The 18,537-nt window shown below is 42.1% G+C and overlaps 1 protein-coding gene across 1 annotated transcript in view; it reads left to right on the top strand.

Annotated features, from left to right (window-relative positions):
• Positions 1-7,195: 7,195 nt before the first annotated feature.
• Positions 7,196-18,537, top strand: part of FYN (FYN proto-oncogene, Src family tyrosine kinase) — a 184,493-nt gene continuing 173,151 nt past the window's right edge. Inside the window, exon 1 of the mRNA XM_065401551.1 lies at positions 7,196-7,235. The gene's annotated coding sequence lies outside the window, so the exon portion shown is untranslated. The remainder of the gene's footprint in view (positions 7,236-18,537) is intronic.

The following is an 18,537-nucleotide window of genomic DNA, read 5'->3' as shown; positions in this document are numbered from 1 at the left end:
TATTAGCAAAAAGACTGGTGGAAACAGTTAAGATATGTAGTAGACAAAAAGGGTTTATATCCGCCCCTGGGTGTGAGGAAAATATTGCTATATTAGATAATTTGATTAAAGGGGCTAAACGAAATGGGAATGAAATTGCAATAGTGTTCGTAGATCTGGCTAAAGCTTTTGATTCTGTGGGACACGGACATATAATAGCCGGGTTGAGAAGATTTGGTATAGATGAACATTTTATAGATATTATTAGGGACCTTTATGATAATTGCACAACTAGGGTATGGGTGGGTGATGAAGTTACTGAGTCTATTTTAATTAGGAGGGGGGTCAAGCAGGGTGACCCGTTGTCCCCAATTTTGTTTAATATTGCTATGGATCCCCTTTTAACTAGATTAGAAGTAGAAGGAAGTGGTTTTTATGTTAAGGGTAATGGTGTCACGTCATTGGCTTTTGCTCATATAAAGGAATGATTAAAAATTTGGGTATCTTAGAGGAGTTTTGTAAAAATACTAATCTCTCTGTTAATGTGAAGAAAACGAAAGGCTTTCATATTTTAACTAAACATAAAACCTATGTAGTTAATCCTAAGGATAATTGGCAGATAGGGTCAGAGGAGATTGAATATGTTCAACCAGGGGATTTTGAAAAATATTTAGGAGCTAGAATAGATCCCTGGATAGGTGTAGGGGGACCGGTACTTAAAGAAAAATTGAAAGATTGGAGTGAGAATTTAATTAAGGCCCCATTAAAACCGGCCCAAAAAATATTAATTTTACAGACATATATTTTACCGAAGCTATTTTATAATCTTCTTTTAATAGAACCCCCTTTTAATCTTTTAGACGATCTTGATGTGTTAGTTAGAAAAATAGTTAAAGAGATTTTACATTTACCTCAGTGTACCACAGATGGGATATTTTATTCTAGAGGTAGGGATGGTGGTTTAGCTCTCACTAAGTTTAGTGTGCAAATCCCAAATATGTTAATTCGTAAATGGAGGAGACATATTGTCTCGAGAGATGATTGGATGGACCTATCTTATCTATATGCAGGAGAAAATCTTGTGGATAAAATATTGTCATTTAGTGCAGTAACATCTCATCCCAAGAAATGGAGGGAAGAGGAATTTTTAAGATGGTCGGAACTGAGATGTCAGGGAATAGGGATAAAATATTTTTTAAATGATTTAATTAGTAATTCGATTTTTAGAAACTCTAGTAAAGTTAAATCGTCAGCATATATCGCAGCATTGCAGCTTAGGGCAAATATTTATCCTACTAGGGAGACATTAGCAAGAGGAAGAGGAGGTGTGAATGCTCTTTGTAGATGGTGCGGTAAAGTGCGGGAGACTGTTCCCCATATCTCAGGACAATGTTATAAGACTAAGAATGCTAGGATAAAAAGGCATAATAGAGTAGTGTCTGCAGTTGTAGATAAGGTTGGTAAATTAGGGTGGAAGGCAATGATAGAGCCCCATTTGAGAAATAGTAAGGGTGAGTTAAGAAAGCCGGATATTATATTTATAAAAGGAGATACAGCAGTGGTGGTTGATGTTACAGTGCGATGGGAGGATAATGCCGGAAGTTTGGAACAAGCCCACAGTGAGAAGGTGGCTTATTATCTTGAGTTAGAGGAAGAAATTAAAAACTTAACGGGAGGTAAAAATATTCACTTCTTTGGTTTTGTGCTTGGGGCGCGTGGCAAGTGGAGTGAAGGTAATAATGATTTGTTACAATTATTGGGAATGGACAGAAATAAAAATTTTAAGGAGAGTATATGTAGACTTGTTTTATATTCCACTATTGGTATGATGGCTATATTCAGTGACAGGTAAAGATCCCGGAGTTTCCATTCCGTGTATCTTGCCAAAACTAAATTTTAGCTATTTTGGTTTCCATGCTCTAAATTTTCAAATTTTTAATATTGTTTTGAACATTAATTTATTTAGTGTTATTTAATATCTGTCCTTCAATAGAATGGTTTTAATTATATAATAAATACTTATTAATGGATGAAATTCCAATTTAAATTATTAGTTTATTATTATTATTTTTTAATTACTGGATGTGGATGCGGACTGGCCGCGTATAATAACCAGGAAAGGGCAGGTAGTCACGCCTGTACATAAATAGGGGGTGGGGTTCTGGAGGGCAGTTAGGAGCAGGGGTCCCAGGAGGGGATAGTCAGGGGACAGGGAGCAGAGGGGTTTAGATGGGTCGGGAGTTCTGGGGGGGGGGGGGGGGCTGTCAGGGGGTGGGGAGTGGTTGGATGGGGCATGGGAGTCCCTTGTGTCTGTCTGGGGGTGGGGGTGTGGATAAGGGTTGGGGCAGTCAGGGGACAGGTAGGGGGTAGAGTCCTAGGGGGTCAGTTAGGATGGGGGGAAGGTCTCAGGAGGGGGCAGTCAGGGGACAAGGAGTGGGGGGGAGGGTTGGGGGTTCTGAGGGGAGTGGGAAGTGGGAGGGAGTGGAAGGGGCAGAGGCGGGGCTAGGGCAGGATGGGGCGGGGCTAGGGCAGGGCTCCTCCCATCCTCTTTTTTGATTGTTGAAATATGGTAACCCTAAAGTTGGAGGACTCCTGTCAGATCTCCCCAATGACTCCTAAAGGTAGATGTCTTGATGTCAGCTCACAATAGTGGTGGAGGCCAGGGGCTAACACCAATAGAGTGTGTATATTAGGCCAGCTACCTGCTTCTGACAGCTAGACCATTTCAAGAAGCAACTCACCACCAAATCTTCCCTCTCCAGTAGTGGCACTTCAGCAGGGAGGCAACTCACTGGGATAGTGCTGGTTTCTATAGCCCTAGGATAGTCTGGAGTTGCCATAAAGAATTACCACAGCAACTCCTCAGGATGCTAGAATGAGGCAGTTGGCTGGCCTTCAACTTTGGAACTACCCTCCCCCTCATGCCCCCCACATCCATTTTGGCTGTACTAGCCCAAATCATTTAACTTTCAGGGGCACATAGCCAAGCAAATCTATTTACCCAGGCTTGTGGCTGATGTGGTATTGTTTGGGTCTGTTTTCATTGACTGGTTGGTTGGTTTCTGGTTTAGGATGAAGAGCTGCTGGTTTTGTTTTATTTTCTTTATGCAATCGTATTTTTAATTCAAAGCATAAGCACCTAAAGCCTGGGACAGGCATTCTTCTTTTTTAAAATACAAATTAAAATAAAAAATAGTATGTGTTTTGCTCCACTCCACACCACGCGGGGAAGAGGGCATTTGGCCTATTGATTAATTGCTGTAGCCTCCAAGATCTATTAACTTTTGGAGAGTTAAGATTGTGCAGGGCCCTGCCTGAGTGCACAAGGGAGGAGGTTTAGGGGACAGGACACAAGAAGGCTTCACCTTGAACGACTTTGTAGGGGCCAGGCATAAACCCTGCCATTGCATTGCCTGAGATCAAGCTCCTGGGATTTCTAGCTTCACTGGAATCCCCAAAGCTTGCAGGGGCATAGTTCTATTCTTCTTCCACATTGCTCTAGCACAGCAAAGCGAGACTGCTACTGGTAAGAAAAGCACCCATTGCAAATTTTCAAAGCAGGGGCATGCATAGGAATAAAAATGTGGCTGCTTTTGGAGGGGCATTTTCTGTGCCCTCTGCGGCTAGAGGAGCTGGCTGTCCCCCCACTCCCACAGCTGGGAGAGCTGGCTCTTCCCCACCCCCACCCCTAGAGGAGCTCACTCTCTCTGGGCAGCAGGAGGAGCTGAGTCTCCCTGCTGCAAACCCCTGGCCTGTGGAGCAGGCTCTCCTTTCCTTTCCTTCCCTTCCCCCCCCCCCCCCCCCCCCAGCCGGTGGATCTCACTCTCCCCTAGCAGCCGGAGGACCTGGATCTCTCCCCACAGTCCCAGGGCTGAAGGAGCTGTCATCTCCCGCCCCAGCCCGGGGCCAGACGAGTTCTGTGCCCCCCTAACCCCTGCTTGATCCCCCCTTGCACACGCCCCTGAAGCACTGTGCCTGCCTCATGTACAATGAATGAAATCTTGGCCTCCTGGAAATCAATGGGAATTTTGCCATTGACTTCAACAGAACCAGGATTTCACCCAATATTTCTGAGACAGTGCATCTCCACACTTCTCCCTACCACTAACACTGATTTAGAGCCACAATGGAGCCCTTAGAGTTTAAGATTAAGATTGCATCTATTGTTTACCTGTTTTTCATTGTATTTGTTTCTCTTCTATATTAGTTCAACTTGTTAATGTTTATAAACTCGGTAAAAGTAAATTTATTTTATGTTTACGACTGTTGCTTGCAACTAAGGCTGTGTCTACACAAAAAAGGGTTTGCTGGAATAACTATACCACCAAACTCTCTTAGCAGAAATGGAGTGTATGCAGACAGAGTTTTTTAAAAGTATAAAAGATCCTCGAGCAACAGAAGCTCTACTGGCAAAAGGACTTTTTTGCCAGTATAATTGCATCTACGCTAGAGTATTTGCCAGCCTACCTATATCGACTGGGGTGTGATTCTTTTTTTCATATGCATTACTATGCTCGTAGCTCATAGCTATGCTCTTAAAACTTTTAAGTATAGACCAGGCCTAAATATAGAAAAGTCATATTAAGTACTGGTTTAACTGAGACCGGGAAGGAATTTGAACTGTTACTTAAAATCCTGACAATCTTTGTTTGTTTGTTCATGCTTCTGTATTCAAATTATAACTTAAGCAACAACATTGTAGGCCCCGTATAAAGTTGTGCAAATAAATGATTTTTCAGTTCACTGGCAGTTCTGAAAAAAAATCAGTTTGAGTCCACATGAATTTGTGAAATGTTTTGGTTGATCCGAATCTGCATTTTTTGGCAAAAAAATGGTTTTGTTCAAAATTTTTTGCCCAACTGTGGCCCAACATAGCCCACACTTTGTGCTCACGGACTCCCATTGGTTTCAAAAGGAGCTCCACATACAAAATCACTATATGTGCACACCAAGGTCCTGAATTAAAATGAACAGACAAAAAACATCTCTACAGAAATCCAGGAAGCTGACGTATTCTTGTAATCACACTGCTGTGGGCAGCCTGATAGGAAATAAGCCCTAAATTGAACATATTAAGACTATAATTCCATCAATAAATTCTTTTGACATCATAAATCAACAAGATCAAATGCTTCACTGGGTTAAATATCAGAAACCCGAGAGGAAACATTTAGAGGGTGCAGTCTTATTAAATATAATACAAATTTAAAATAAATTATTCCTGCAGATCTTATCTCTTGTTTTCTTTTCCCCCCACTTCTGTATTTCACCCCTCACCCAGAGAATCTTAATGGAGAGCTCAGCAATGTTAAGGGAGAATAACCTCTAAAATATAAGGAATGTGTGACAGTCAGATGTACTCATCTGTTGAAACAAGAGCATCTGAGGTTACTGTTAAAGTTTTGCTTTATAATGCGAGTTTGAAGTTGGGATACATATTACTTTTCAATAGGTGTTGGAGGTGGAAGTGAAAGCCGTACGGAATGTTGGAGTGTTGGTGACAGTGTAGGAGGCAATGTGGGAGTGGCAAGGAACACAGGAGACTTTTCCCTTCATTTGTTATTTCCATGGTTGATGAAGTGTGTCCTTATTCAACCAAAACAAAGTTTTTGTGTGTTTATTTACACTACTGTACTTCCTGGAAGCCCAAGTCAAGAGCAGGGTGGGGAAGGGGGCCCTGTGCTACATGCTCTATAGACATAAAAGTAGACACAAATTCTGTCCGGAAGAGTTCATGACCTAGTAATATCAATCTCTATAAAGTGCTTTGTGATCCTTGGATGAAAGGCATTATATAAGTGCTAAATATTTGCCATTAATAATAATTACAATACATGAAAATGGTTATAACCACAGTACTGGTGAGAACAGTACATTTTACTGGTGGTATTTGCTTATATATTGCCAATCCCAAGCCATCAAATGTCCTAAATTGTTTGTTTGTTTGTTTGTTTGAATAGAACGTTATTTTTCTTTTCATTCTTGTTTCTGAATTTTAGGATACATTTATTTAATATTTACCTCTGCCACCATGAGGCAAGAGACTTGTTTTAAAAATAAATGGGAACTGACAGTCTCATAAAATCACAGGACACCAGGGGCTTGTGCTTTGAGAAAAACACCAAATATTTCAAGCGAGCAATAAAATATCAAGAGCCGGCAACACTGTGACCTCACATTGCAAAATATTAGAATATGGATGGGCCCTAACCAACACCCTCCTACTTGCTCCCCCGCCCCCATATGTGGGGGTCCAGAATCCAGCTTTGATTTGAAGAAGGCCATTAAAGCGGCAATGGGCCTATCCAAACCCCCAGTTCCGAGCTCCTGCATTTTTTCCTGGGGAGAAGAGGATGGTTTAAAGCCTCCAACCCAGGGTGGCTGGCACAATTTTGATAGTGGAGGTGCTGATGAGGGAAACCATACATTTGGTGTTTATTATTACTACTTCAAGCCAGGGGGTGCGGCAGCAGCACCGCTACTTTCAGCCCCACTGCTCCAACCTTCTCTGAACTTTGCTACCTGCCCCCTTCACTAGTCAGAATGGAGATCGCCCCGGTGCCCCTAGCCTCGGCGCCAGTGTGTTACTAAAAGGGATAATTGCTGGGATTGCAAAGCACAGCAGAGCAGAGGGGAGAGCGACCGGCAAACGAAGGGTGCTGTGTCTGATACTACAGCTCTTCCAAGGCACCAGCCCCACCTAGACACCCACCCGCTGCAAGCCGGGGACGCCCAACCTAATCCATCGCACCCCAGCTCCTCCTCTGCCGCCGCCTGCCAATAACTGCGGCAGCCCCCCCAGCCGCTGCGCCTCGCCATAGGCCGGCTGGGGCTGCCAGTCTCGGGCCGCCCCCGCGGCGGGGGCGGGGGGGACCCGGCTCCGGCGAAGCAGCGCGAATTGGCCGGGGGCGCGGCTGCGGTTGCGCCATCTGTCAGGCGGGGGAGCGAGCCGGAGCCGGGCTCCGCCGCTGTCGCTCGGGAGGGGAGGACGCGGCGAGTCGGAGCGACGCCCCTGCGCGCCCGTCTCCCTCCCCCGGCTGCAGCCCGCGCGCCGCTGCCTCGGCTCCCGGGGTCTTCGCTGCTTGGGCACGGAGCCGCCGGAGCTCGCCCCGCTCCTTGCTGCGCCCGTGTGGTCCCTGGAAGAGCCGGCGTTGGCGGGCGGGCGGGCTGGGAGGAGTCACCTGGGGAGGGCCCCCCGCCGCGAGGGGGATGCTGTGAGCGTGGCTTCGCCGCGCCAGCCCTGCGCTGAGCTTCAGGTAAGGGAGCGAAGCCCCCGGGGCCCCGGCTGCGGCCCGGGGCGGGGGATGCTGCGCCGCCGGCCGCTGCTGTGTTGTTTCCTTTGTGTGGGTGTCGGTGGGTGTGTGGGAGGCTTTCTCGGGAGAGGTCGGGGCAACGCTGCTGCAGGTGCCCTCCACCCCGAGCCCCTTGGCCTGGGCGTGCAGCTGGAGCCCCGCCAAGGGGAGCGGTGCCAGGAGGGGAGGGGGAGAGGTTGCGGATGCAGAAGCATTGCATCAGTTTTATGTATTTTTCCTTAAACGTTTGTTTTTGGCTCCCCCTCCAGTAGTAGTGTCCGCCCCCCAAGAAAAACCGAAGCTTTATTGTTGGTGATCTTGCGGGTGCTGCGGGGTTGGCCCTGGGGGTGGGTTGTTGTGACCCTGCTGATGGTGAGGATGATGGGCGAGGGTAAGCCAGTTCTGGCAGAATATAACAGGCTTGCTGGGGGGAGCCCGTGGTGCTGTGCGGCTTGATCAATTCACGTTTCTGTTTAATGTTGTGTGGATCTGAAGCGCTCTAGAGGAGCTAAATACTAACTATGATGTAATCATTTAATAATTGATGTTCATGTGTAGCTGGGCTCTGACCCATGCTGCCATTCTCCTGCTTTGGACCATTTGCATGTTTTTGGTTTTGTCCCATTGCTATCCCCACCCCCATTTTAACTCTTGAACTACAGGCTGAGGCTTTATTAGTTACTGAGCTAGAAAGTGAGGTAACTGAGATTCATCACAGGGCTTTATTTGCTGCAATTTAGGGGAGAGAAAAAGGGGGCGGGGGAATAACAAATAAAACTACCCTCTATCCCTCTTAGATTTTATAGGATTTGTGTGTGACAAAGGGCCCTTTCAGTGAAGAGAGGCACAAAATGCCCAAGGGTGGTAGGATTTGAAAGGAGGTTTGCTTCTTGTTTCTTTCTCTGTTCCCTGGGGCTTCTCTCTCCCCAGATGAGGCCGCTGATTTGCTCTCAATTCCTTTCCAGCCACATTTAGATTAGTGAAAGATACCAAATGCCACACCACGGGTGCCAACATTTTGCTGCATCTGCAGAGCTACAGTATATATGTAGTCAAAGTTTCTTTAATAATGTGAAATCTGGTTTCTACTGCCTCAATAACTTGCCTTGCTGCTGTTCCATGTGGATTTCTTTAATTCTAAAATGAGAACATAATAGCCTGATCCATTCAGTAGTGACTGGGGAGGGAGAGAGAGATGGGGCTGATGCTTAAGGAGAAGATTTTGGTCAAGTGCAAGGGAACACGCTGCAGTTTTTCATCATTTTGATACATTCTGTTTCTTAGAATGATTAATAACAGAGCAGGTTTGTAAGAAACACAGAGTATTGAAAATGGTTTGAGACCTTGTCGCTTTCCTGCCTGTATGCAGCCTCCTTACCTCCCACATCCTTCCTCTAACCACCCAAACGGCTGTCATACTTACCAGTTTTCTAAATATCTTTTAACTGGTACTCCCTTGCCAATGCTCTGAACAATTGCAGGTGAAGATCTTTTGCTTATATGTTTGTAGAGGAAGTGGGTTTGTTAGGGTTTTGTCTAGTTCCCATAGATAAAGAACAGCAAATTAAAGGGACATGTTAACTTGAAATAAAGACCATTTCAATAATGAATTGAAAGTAGTTTCCAGCACTACACTCACATGCTGAGTTTTGTGGTTTTACAATCACATTTTCCAATTTTTTTTAAAATGGGTTTTCACTCATCTGCTGCGATAGACTCACACAGAGAAAACTGTATATAAAGTTCTGTTAAATAAACAAAGCAAACTAAGTGGGGGAATATATAGGGAGGAAATGTCTTTTTAATATTTCAGTTATAACCTTTTTAGTTGTTTTTGTAACAATGGTGATTTTTTTAAAAGTTAACCAAAAGTGGTTTTCTTGTTCCCCCACCCTTGCCCACCAGTTGAAATCATCCAAGCCAGAAGTGCAGAAGATCTTGGAATAACAGAGAATTCACTCAAACCTTTAATGCTTAATGCATATTCTAAGAAAAAAGATTAGTTGAACCTAATGGATGTCAATTATGTATGATATTTACATCGGAATATTTTTTAAAACGTGTCTTGCCGAGGTTCATCTTGAAAAAACGGAATCACTTTTAATACATTTTGTTACGTTTGTGACCAGTTTTTTTTCTTCATTAAAAGTAATGTGGCTTAATAGCTGCCTTTTCAGTTATTATGTGGGCTAAGCTTATTTCATTCCTGTTGTTCTGTAAACTCATGTGAGAAGCTCACTGGAATATTCAGATTGTTCTTGTGGGTTTTTTCTGTGAGCACCAATGCTAAAATTAAGCACTCATGCTAAAATATCTTTAAAAGTATCAATTTGTGAACTCATTTCAATACCATGTTTGTGCAATAGTAATGTTTTCCTTCATCGGGGTGTGTTTTGCGAGGTAATTAACTTTGACACTATTATACACCCTCAGCTCTGGACACACAACTGAAGTCATGCTATATTATCTTTTGATAAAGTGTGTAATGGCATGGGGATATTACTTAATTATAAACTTTAATATAACTTAATGGGAAATAGTTTTCAGATTGGTTGAATACTGTCCTTATTAGGCAATAAAGGACACCTGCATGTAGAGATGAAACAAAATACTAGGCAGAGCTGTCAGAGAAGATACTATGGGTACAATGGAAAACTACAAGTAAAGGTTATTTTTAACTTCTGTTAACACTGATATTAGATTTTTAAAAATTAAAACCAGTTAATATAAAAATTCAGAGTAAAATACAAAGAGTGTTGTAAAATCAATTGTCTTAATATAGTTGTAGTTGTTCAATAATTACATTGCATGAAGCATCTGAGTAACGTGGAGCATAGCATGAAAAGGACCTTTGGGGCCAGTGGCTCTATGGGCTTGATTAAAATGAACACAGTTATGATATGATTTGCACTGGATTTATGGTCTAATAAAAATTCAGTTAGACAAAGTTAAAACTACGTGGTCCCTCCATGATGATTTAACGTTGTCTACCTCACATGAGTGTTATATTTTCAGTTGTTAGAAAGTATTAGTTCTGCATAAAATATTATTACATGTTCAAAGCATTGTACGTGTGAGCTTATCACAGTTCTGCATTTAACACTGTGTACTCTTACTATGATCTTTCTTCAAGAGTAATCAGTAGTCTCATTGAGATCTGGCAATTAAGGTCTAGTTCGGTGAATAAGGGTTTGCAGGATTTGGATCTATATGTTGCAAGTCAGCAATTTATTCAGTACATGATTTTTCAGAGATGCTGAGCACTTGCAATGCTAACTGAAGTCAGCAGGCACTAAAAGTTCTCCGCACTTATGAAAAAGGCTGTTATTTTACTTTACATTTATAAGCAACTGTCCAAAAAAGCATCTATCTTAGACTGTATAGTCCAGATCTTCAGAGCTCTGTAGGCTTCTAACTGCTGTTGGTTTCAAGTGGAGTTAGGCATATAAATACCTCTTGAGGATATGGACTTAGGTGCCATTGACACTGACCACATCAAATGGAAGACCAGATTCTTATACACTTGTGTATGTGCTTAATTTTACTCATGCAAGCAGTCTCATTAAAGTTAGTGGGAATACTTATTTGTAAAGGTAATCGTGTCTCTTCAGGAGTGGGGCCATAAACACAAAACTAATAACAACTTTGACCATATACATCAAAACTAAGTAGGCCTTGCAGCAAAGGAAAAGTACCCCATCTCCTATCAAGCACTGGCTGAAGGATGACAATTCATTTTGCAAAGGGTTTTGAAATTTAGCTTCATCTCGAATCAGAACAAAACCCTCAAAATTCTGCACAAAGGAAAATTGCTAAGCTTTTTTTGTTTCAGGGCAGTTGAGAGACCTTTTGTTTCAGCTTGCACTCTTTTATTTTATAATGTATAATTTAACTTTTGGTTTCAAATTTTTTGTTAAGTTTCGGGGGGGGAAAATGTTTTATTCCAAAAATGCCGAAACAAGATGTTTTGATGTTGTCAGAACATTTAGATTTTTTTGTTCCAAAATGAAACTTCTGCAAAATTGAAACTAATCTTGTGACGAGTTTCAATTTAAATGGAATTCCACTTTCCATTGGAAAATGGGTCTGAAATTTTTCCAACCAGCTTTGCCCCCCTGAATTCCATGCCTTAATCAACGTGGTGTATGTCCCCCACCCCCAAAAAATGCCCCATAAAAATGAGGCTCACAAAAATAACCTGTTTGGGCAACTTCAGAACAAGAGAGGAAGTGAGTTTCAGAACTGGGAGGCCAGGAACCTATATCACTCGATATTGATGGAACTCTAACTTAAACACCCTGCTTATCACAACTGTGGAAGCCTAGCACAGGGAGTGAGACTACTAAAGGAGTAGCACAGAGTTGGACCCAAGATCTTTATTTAGCGTAAAACTTTTTTTAAACTGAGAGGATGACATTAACTCCAGCAAAGCCTTCTATCTAAAAACATTCTTCTGCTACACAAATAACTTTGTAGAGTTTTTGTGGGTAAGCAAATGAATTACACAAAAATATCTTTAATCAAAGAGCAGCTCCAAGGATTGTAAATACAATGCTTTATGCTGAGACCCAAGGCAATAAAATAAACTATGTATTGTAGTTGTGAGGGCTGGAGGCAAGCAAATAGAAGGGAGGATGAAAAATCCCTCAAAGTAGCAGAAAGGGAGGAGAAGAGCCAACATAATGTGCTCCCTCTTCTCTTGAGCCCACATAAATCCATGTCCATTCCATGCTGTAGGCATGCAGTAGTTGTAAGGAGCTGGAAAAAGTGGGGTTGGGAAGTTGCTCCTCTGTGGCATGCTTATCTCTGAAACAGGTGAATGTCCAGTGAGCTGTGCTGCCAGGGGAGAGTGCTTCACATCAGCTAATTGCAGTTTGCACTTTCCAATGCTATCCTAAAAAACTGTAAAGAACTTTGTAGGACAGCGTAAAGGAAACTCTGTAGCTTAGTGCTAAAAGATAGGGCACTAGTTAAAACCTAGAGCCCTCATTGTGAAAACAAGATTATGTTAATCTTGAATCACAGGGCTTATGCTTCAGATGACTCACGAAGTGTCAGTTCTAAAGCCTTAAGAAGCCCTTTTAAAAATATTTTGCTAAATGACTACATTATGTCACTTGTAATGAAGTGACTGAAAATTGTTCTGAAGCTGAACTGACAGTAACAGCATGATGTGCATAGAAGTAGGTGAGAGCCTAAAAAAGGTAGGAGAAGCGTCAGAGGCCAAGGAGATACCTGGATGAAGAGGTGAAGAGATCAAGGAGCTGAAAAGCAGCAACAGAGAAAAGGAAGGCTCATGCAGAGGTGATGTCTGAAGAATGTAGATGCATCACAGAAAGACCCTTAATTATATTTTAAAAAAGGAAAGGGGGGGGGAATCCAGTTTCATGGCAGAGACCCTTCCTAAGTCCTTATTTGAGAGATTTAAGCATCCATTTTTGTATAGATACATAATGTATTTTGTCAAAGCTTCCATTTATGTGCAAACTCAAATCAGCAACTTTTAAGCATCTGTTAGCTGGATTACTATTTAGAAGAGTAGTTTTCAACCTTTTTTCATTTGCGGACCCTTAAAACATTCTGAATGGAGGTGCGGACTTCATATGGAAATTCAGCCTGTGGTCTGCAGACAGCTACCATAGAAGTCTTAGACTGAAAACTGACTGAATAGAAGTCAAATATAAATGTTGCAAGTGATCGGCATGGCATTTGACGCAGCGTGAGAAAGGGTACTAAACTGTGGGCTTCTATGGTAACAGCAACACTTGCTGGTCAAAACCTGGATGTGGGGATAGTCACATACTTTTGATCAGTCCGGAAAATGGAATGCCTTTTCTGGGATCTGAAACTTTATTTTCATAGTCACCTTTCGCAGTCCCTTTAGACATTAGTCTCCAGACCCCCCCCCCCCCATGGGTCTGATGACCACAGGTTGAAAACCACTGATTTAGAATATAAAGACAAATGGGCCTTTCACTGTATCTCTTCTATTTTAGAATGGTGGAGACTTCAAAGAATGTAACTTTTGTTGTTCAAGCATAGGTTTTTGGGCCACATTCAATGAAGTTGAGTCCAATTATGCCAACAATGATCTTGCCCCTTAACTGTCAGGAATACGAACTAAGATGTGAAATGCAGCTTATGGCTTACATGCCATTTTAGAAAAAGAAAATTTCTCAAATATTTCTGTGTAATGTTTACAGAGTATATGGGGTGATAAAAGTCTTGTCACAAACAGGTTCCCATAAATTGCAGAATTCACTTAGAGCTATACCACTTGTGCTATTCCAAATTCATGGTTACAAACCTTTATATTGTATGAGCATGCATTTGCAATTCAGGCTGATGTTTTCCAGATAATCACCCAGTTTATAAATGCTTTGATTTTTTTTTCCATTTATGAAATCTGAATAAATATTACCTGAACTTCAGCAACAGGGTAGCTTGAGGAATCAAATCGCAACATAAAATATTTTAGTTCCCCAAACCCACCTTTTCTGGTGTTGGTTGGTGAAGATATAGCACTAAAGAGAGTGCTCTAAATCAGGCTTGCAAAATTCTGCAAATCCACTAGCCCAAGGTGAATGTAGTGGTTGGACTATTGGAGTGAATAAAATATCATTAGTCTATGTTTTTAATCACTATCATAGTAAAGAGAAGATGAGTAGATGTGCATCAACTAGTAAATTTTGTGACATGTTAAGCCTTTCTTTTAATTAAGTGGTCCGTTATTTGTACAAAAATAACTTAGTATTTTAATATTTACTCTTTAAAAGATCTCCAAGATATCAGTTTGCAAAAAGATGAAGTATGCCACCTGATGTTTCTGCACTGTTCATAGCACATCTTGGCATTTTATAAAAAAGATCATACTGTCAAGATAGCAAAAATTGGGGTTAATGGTAAATTTGATAACATTGACGCTGAGTCCTTTGATACTGTTGTGAGGAGTACAGTATAAATGCCAAGAGACTTTTTTTAAAACCCAAGGAGAGTCCTAGCAGCTTCCGCTATTCTACAGCACTTTAAATTTTTCTCTAGTATAAAATAAATAAATAAATTAGCACTGTTCAAAATGTGTTGAATATTTCTGACATGCTTGCATTCTTACTCATTTTTGTGTTGTATGCGTTTGTCAGGTCTTCATTTGTCAAGGTAGTTCCTGCTTTGGAAACATTTTTTCACAAGTATATTAGTGAAGGCTGATACTGAGAACTTATCAGCCAACATCCTATGACTCCTGGGACAGCGTTAAGCATGGAGTAAAGGTTGTCAGTATTTTACATGTTCAGTTTTGATTCACATTAATTCTCCCTAGACTTTGCTTTATACTAATTAATTCCCCATAAGTTGTCCTCAGCTGGTCATTATTTTACAACTTAGCATAAGACAGGAAGGTGAGATATAATGTTTTGTCATCGGGCTGACACCATTGCTACTGTAACTCATTGACTTTGTCTGTGAGGATTACAGCAGGTATGATGGGAGCTATTAACTCCATTATTGTGCAGAGTGAGAAACTTTGTAACTATGGCTGGGTTTTTCTTTATACATACCTCACTAAGAAGCAATGGGTTTGATATAACCACATCTACATGGGTAAGTGTAAGATTCGGAATAAAGGCCTCTACCTTTCTAGTAGGCAAGTTATACTCTTCTGCAAATAATGTGTGTGTGTGTGTGTCTCTCTCTCTTTTTTTTAATTGGTGAGGTTAATGGCATTTTACCTGGTTTTTAGCCCATCTTGTAGATGGGCCCTCTTGGAATCTCTCTCACTCTCTAATCTGTTAACATGCTAAAACAGGTTCTCTGTCTTATATTTTTACTTTTGCAGTGGATGGGGATATATTGCTATCTGCTTGTTAGAATGAGAGAGAGAGGGTGTTTAGGAGACATGGCTGCTTCGTTCCTCACTCAGCTATTCATAGAATATTATTAGGGTTGGAAGGGACCTCAGGAGGTCATCTAGTCCAACCCCCTCCTCAAAGCAGGACCAATCCCCAGACAGATTTTTACCCCAGTTCCCTAAATACCCCCCTCAAGGATTGAACTCTCAACCCTGGGTTTAGCAGGCCAATGCTCAGTCATCTTAAATTCTGTGCCTCCATCTTTTCTACTTTACAAAAAAAGGTAAATTAACTTATTTTACAAATGTTTTGAGATCCTTAGTGTGAAGGTACTATTTGTGTCCATCAGTTTAACTACATTCTAGCATTAATGATGTAGAGTAACTAGTGCTGAGAGACCCTCCAATGGGTCGGCTTGAATTCCTAAACCCCACAGTTCATCCAAATCCCCTATGAATATTTTTAGTTTGGAAATCTAAGTAATAGAGTTGCTTGCAAGCAGTGCCAGATTAACCTTTTGTGGGCCTGGCGCCAAACATATTTGTGGGCCCCCAAGGGAAACGATTGTAAAAGACAGGAGATTGACACAGAAGTTGTCTTTGACATAGCTGCACAGGTTTATTTACAATATTTACAAGTTTCAGTTGCAGATGGAGGTGGCTGCCACTAGGGTACCATCAATGGTAGCCCTCGGGCAAAAATAAAATAAATTGTAAAAGAAAAAATACAAAATAAAACACAGTGGGTAAAAACTGCTAACAAGGCCCTTGCACTTGCAGCTGAAGGTGGTGAGGTTTGTGATGGTCCTTAGCTCCTGTGAGAGTTTCGTGCCACAATCTTGGACCAGCCCCTGAGACAGCTCTGTCTCCCACACAGACAAGCTTTACCCTACGAGTAGAAAATCATCTTGTGCCTGAGGAGCAAAGTTGTAAATCATGATCTTCATCCTGGAGCTTCAGGCAAACTTTGAGAGATGCTGAGAGAGGAAAAAGGAAACACACTCCTCTCCATGCCTGGTTGGAATATAATAACTCCATCATACCCATCTGCATTAAAAACGTTTACAGGAGCAATCATACTCTTCTCATTCCCCATAAATAAGCCAAGGCTCATGCAGCTGCTCCTTAAAAGGTCACAGATCATGTCAGGGCACAAATCAAAACAGATCTCTCTCTCTCTCTCTCTCTCTGACAAGGAGCATTCCCCATCCCCTTGAGTCCCCCTTGCTGAATATTCCTTTCAGGAGTCAGGGAGCTTGGGGCTGCATGTTTGGGAAGCCGGGGGAAGGGGAGCAGAACAGATCAGACAGTCTCTGGGACTTCCAACCAACTTGCTTAGGTCACCCATACCCTGGGGAGGCGGACTGTGCATGGGTGCCCAGCAGGCACATGGCCCCGTGCCTTGCTGAGTGATGGCACCCTTCCAACCATAGCACGAGGTGCCTAGTGAGTAATCACTTTCCCCTTACCAGGCCTGGGCACCGAGAAAGTTGGATGTTCAAGTCCCGCCCGTGTTTGGAGTGAACTTGGAGGGCCAGTGCCCCCAGCTCGTGCCAGGCTGCTGAGTCCCCCTCTCCCGGGCGCCTGCTGTCCTCCCTGCACCTCACCCAGAGGGACACCCATCTCGCAAAGAAAGGAGCGCAGCCAAGGGGCTGACCCACAGCCCTCAGCCTCCAGAGCCTCGCAGAGTCATTCCAGGCAGGGAGAGGGGCTCAGTGGGCACCTTGCTTCCCCTCCACGGGCAACGATGGCTCCGCATCCAGCTGCCAGCCACAAAGTCCAGCCGAAGCCTCTGGGGGGCGCAGACGGCGGCTGCCCCAGTACCAGGTGCACTCAGCAGCCTGGCCAAACAGAGCTCCCAGCCTGGGCTGCCCCAGTACTGGGTATGGACCTCTTCTGTGTGTGGCCCTGGCACCATTGTAAACCCGGTACTGCTTGCAAGATATTCAGGTCAGAAATCATTGGGAATTTCCTTTCTTGTGGTACTTCTAGGGCCTGGATGAACTCCGGAAGCAGAGCTGTGAGACAACATTCTCTTTGTACTTTAAATCTCTCATGTAAAAAAAAAAAAAAAAAAAGGTCAAGTTTGGATCCAAACAAGCGCACTCATCCTTACTGCTACGTACTATACTCTGGATGCAACACATGTAGAGTAAATGGCATGTGTTAGATTAATAATGCACATAATGTGGTTACATTATATAATATTGGATCATAACGACTCTATCAACACTTAAGAGAAATTTCAGATTTTTTTTATGCTAGTGCTTAACTTTGATTTCAAACTCCCAGAGTTAGGGGTTTTCTTGGTGGTAAAGATAACTAAATGAAAAGGCTGACTGAGAAAAAAGCCCTCAGGAGAACAATCTTATGAAAAAAGAATCTCTTTTCCTTCTACCTTTTATGAATGAGGGGAACTAGAGGACAAGCACTAGAGTTGCCAGCCTTGCTCACTTAAGCCAGCATTACTGGCATGCTGAAAACTGGAGCAGAATGTCTAGTCCTAACATCCAAGCAGGGATGCCAAAATGAACAAAAGAAATTACGGACTAAAGAAAATGTAAGGAAAACTGTGTGCCTCATCATCTCTGTTAAGTCACTGTGTATTGAATATTAAAAGCATCCAGTTTATAAGAGAATTTATTTCTGTGTGAGTTTGAGAGCAGCTCCAGTGGCTCTCCTCTAAGAAGTAGAAATAGAAGATGGTTGTGGGGGGATTGGGTTTGCTTTTTAAGTTATTATTTTTAGGCCCTCTGGTGTCGGTCTGGTTGATGTAATGATATTTAAAGATGTGTTTAATGTTTTTATTGTTTCCAAAACTTTACAAAACAAAACTTTTTCAAGAGTTAAGTGACTTGATTTATGTGTTAGTAGGCAGAATATTAAAGGCTGTATTTGATTTCTCCCTCAACCCAGTTTTTAGTTTTGATGGTGAGAACTGCTGTTTAGAGTTCGTCTTGTAATTTTTATACTTACTATCACATGATTAATTGAATAGTGGATGGTGTAAGGCCCTTGAATATAATATTCATGATGATCTCATTGAGCACTCATTTAAATCACTGTAGGGATATATTTTTTCCATGCATAAGAATTTGTCAAACAAGCCAGCCAAATTATGTCTTTGTGGTGAACTGTTTAATGATGTGTCATGTAAACTACATCTTACTAAAGTTAGATTTAATCCTCTTATGGCTAATATAGTTCAGTAGAACTATTTGGTGGGGTTTTTGTTTTGTTTATTAATTGGTTTCTTAGCAAAAATGTGGTCTTTAGCCAAAACTTTAGGCCTAATCCTGCATTTATCAAAAGTAATGGTGAGTTTTGTCTTTTTACTGTGGTCCAACATCTGACTCCTGGAAGGGGAGGTAATATATAAAGAATAAACTTACTTTATTGCACGAGCGAAGTGACCTAAAA

The sequence above is a fragment of the Emys orbicularis genome, chromosome 3 (assembly GCF_028017835.1).
Source record: "Emys orbicularis isolate rEmyOrb1 chromosome 3, rEmyOrb1.hap1, whole genome shotgun sequence".
Classification (NCBI taxonomy): Eukaryota; Metazoa; Chordata; order Testudines; family Emydidae; genus Emys; species Emys orbicularis.
Note: the sequence above shows the minus strand (reverse complement) of the source record. Positions and strands in the feature narration are given on the sequence as shown.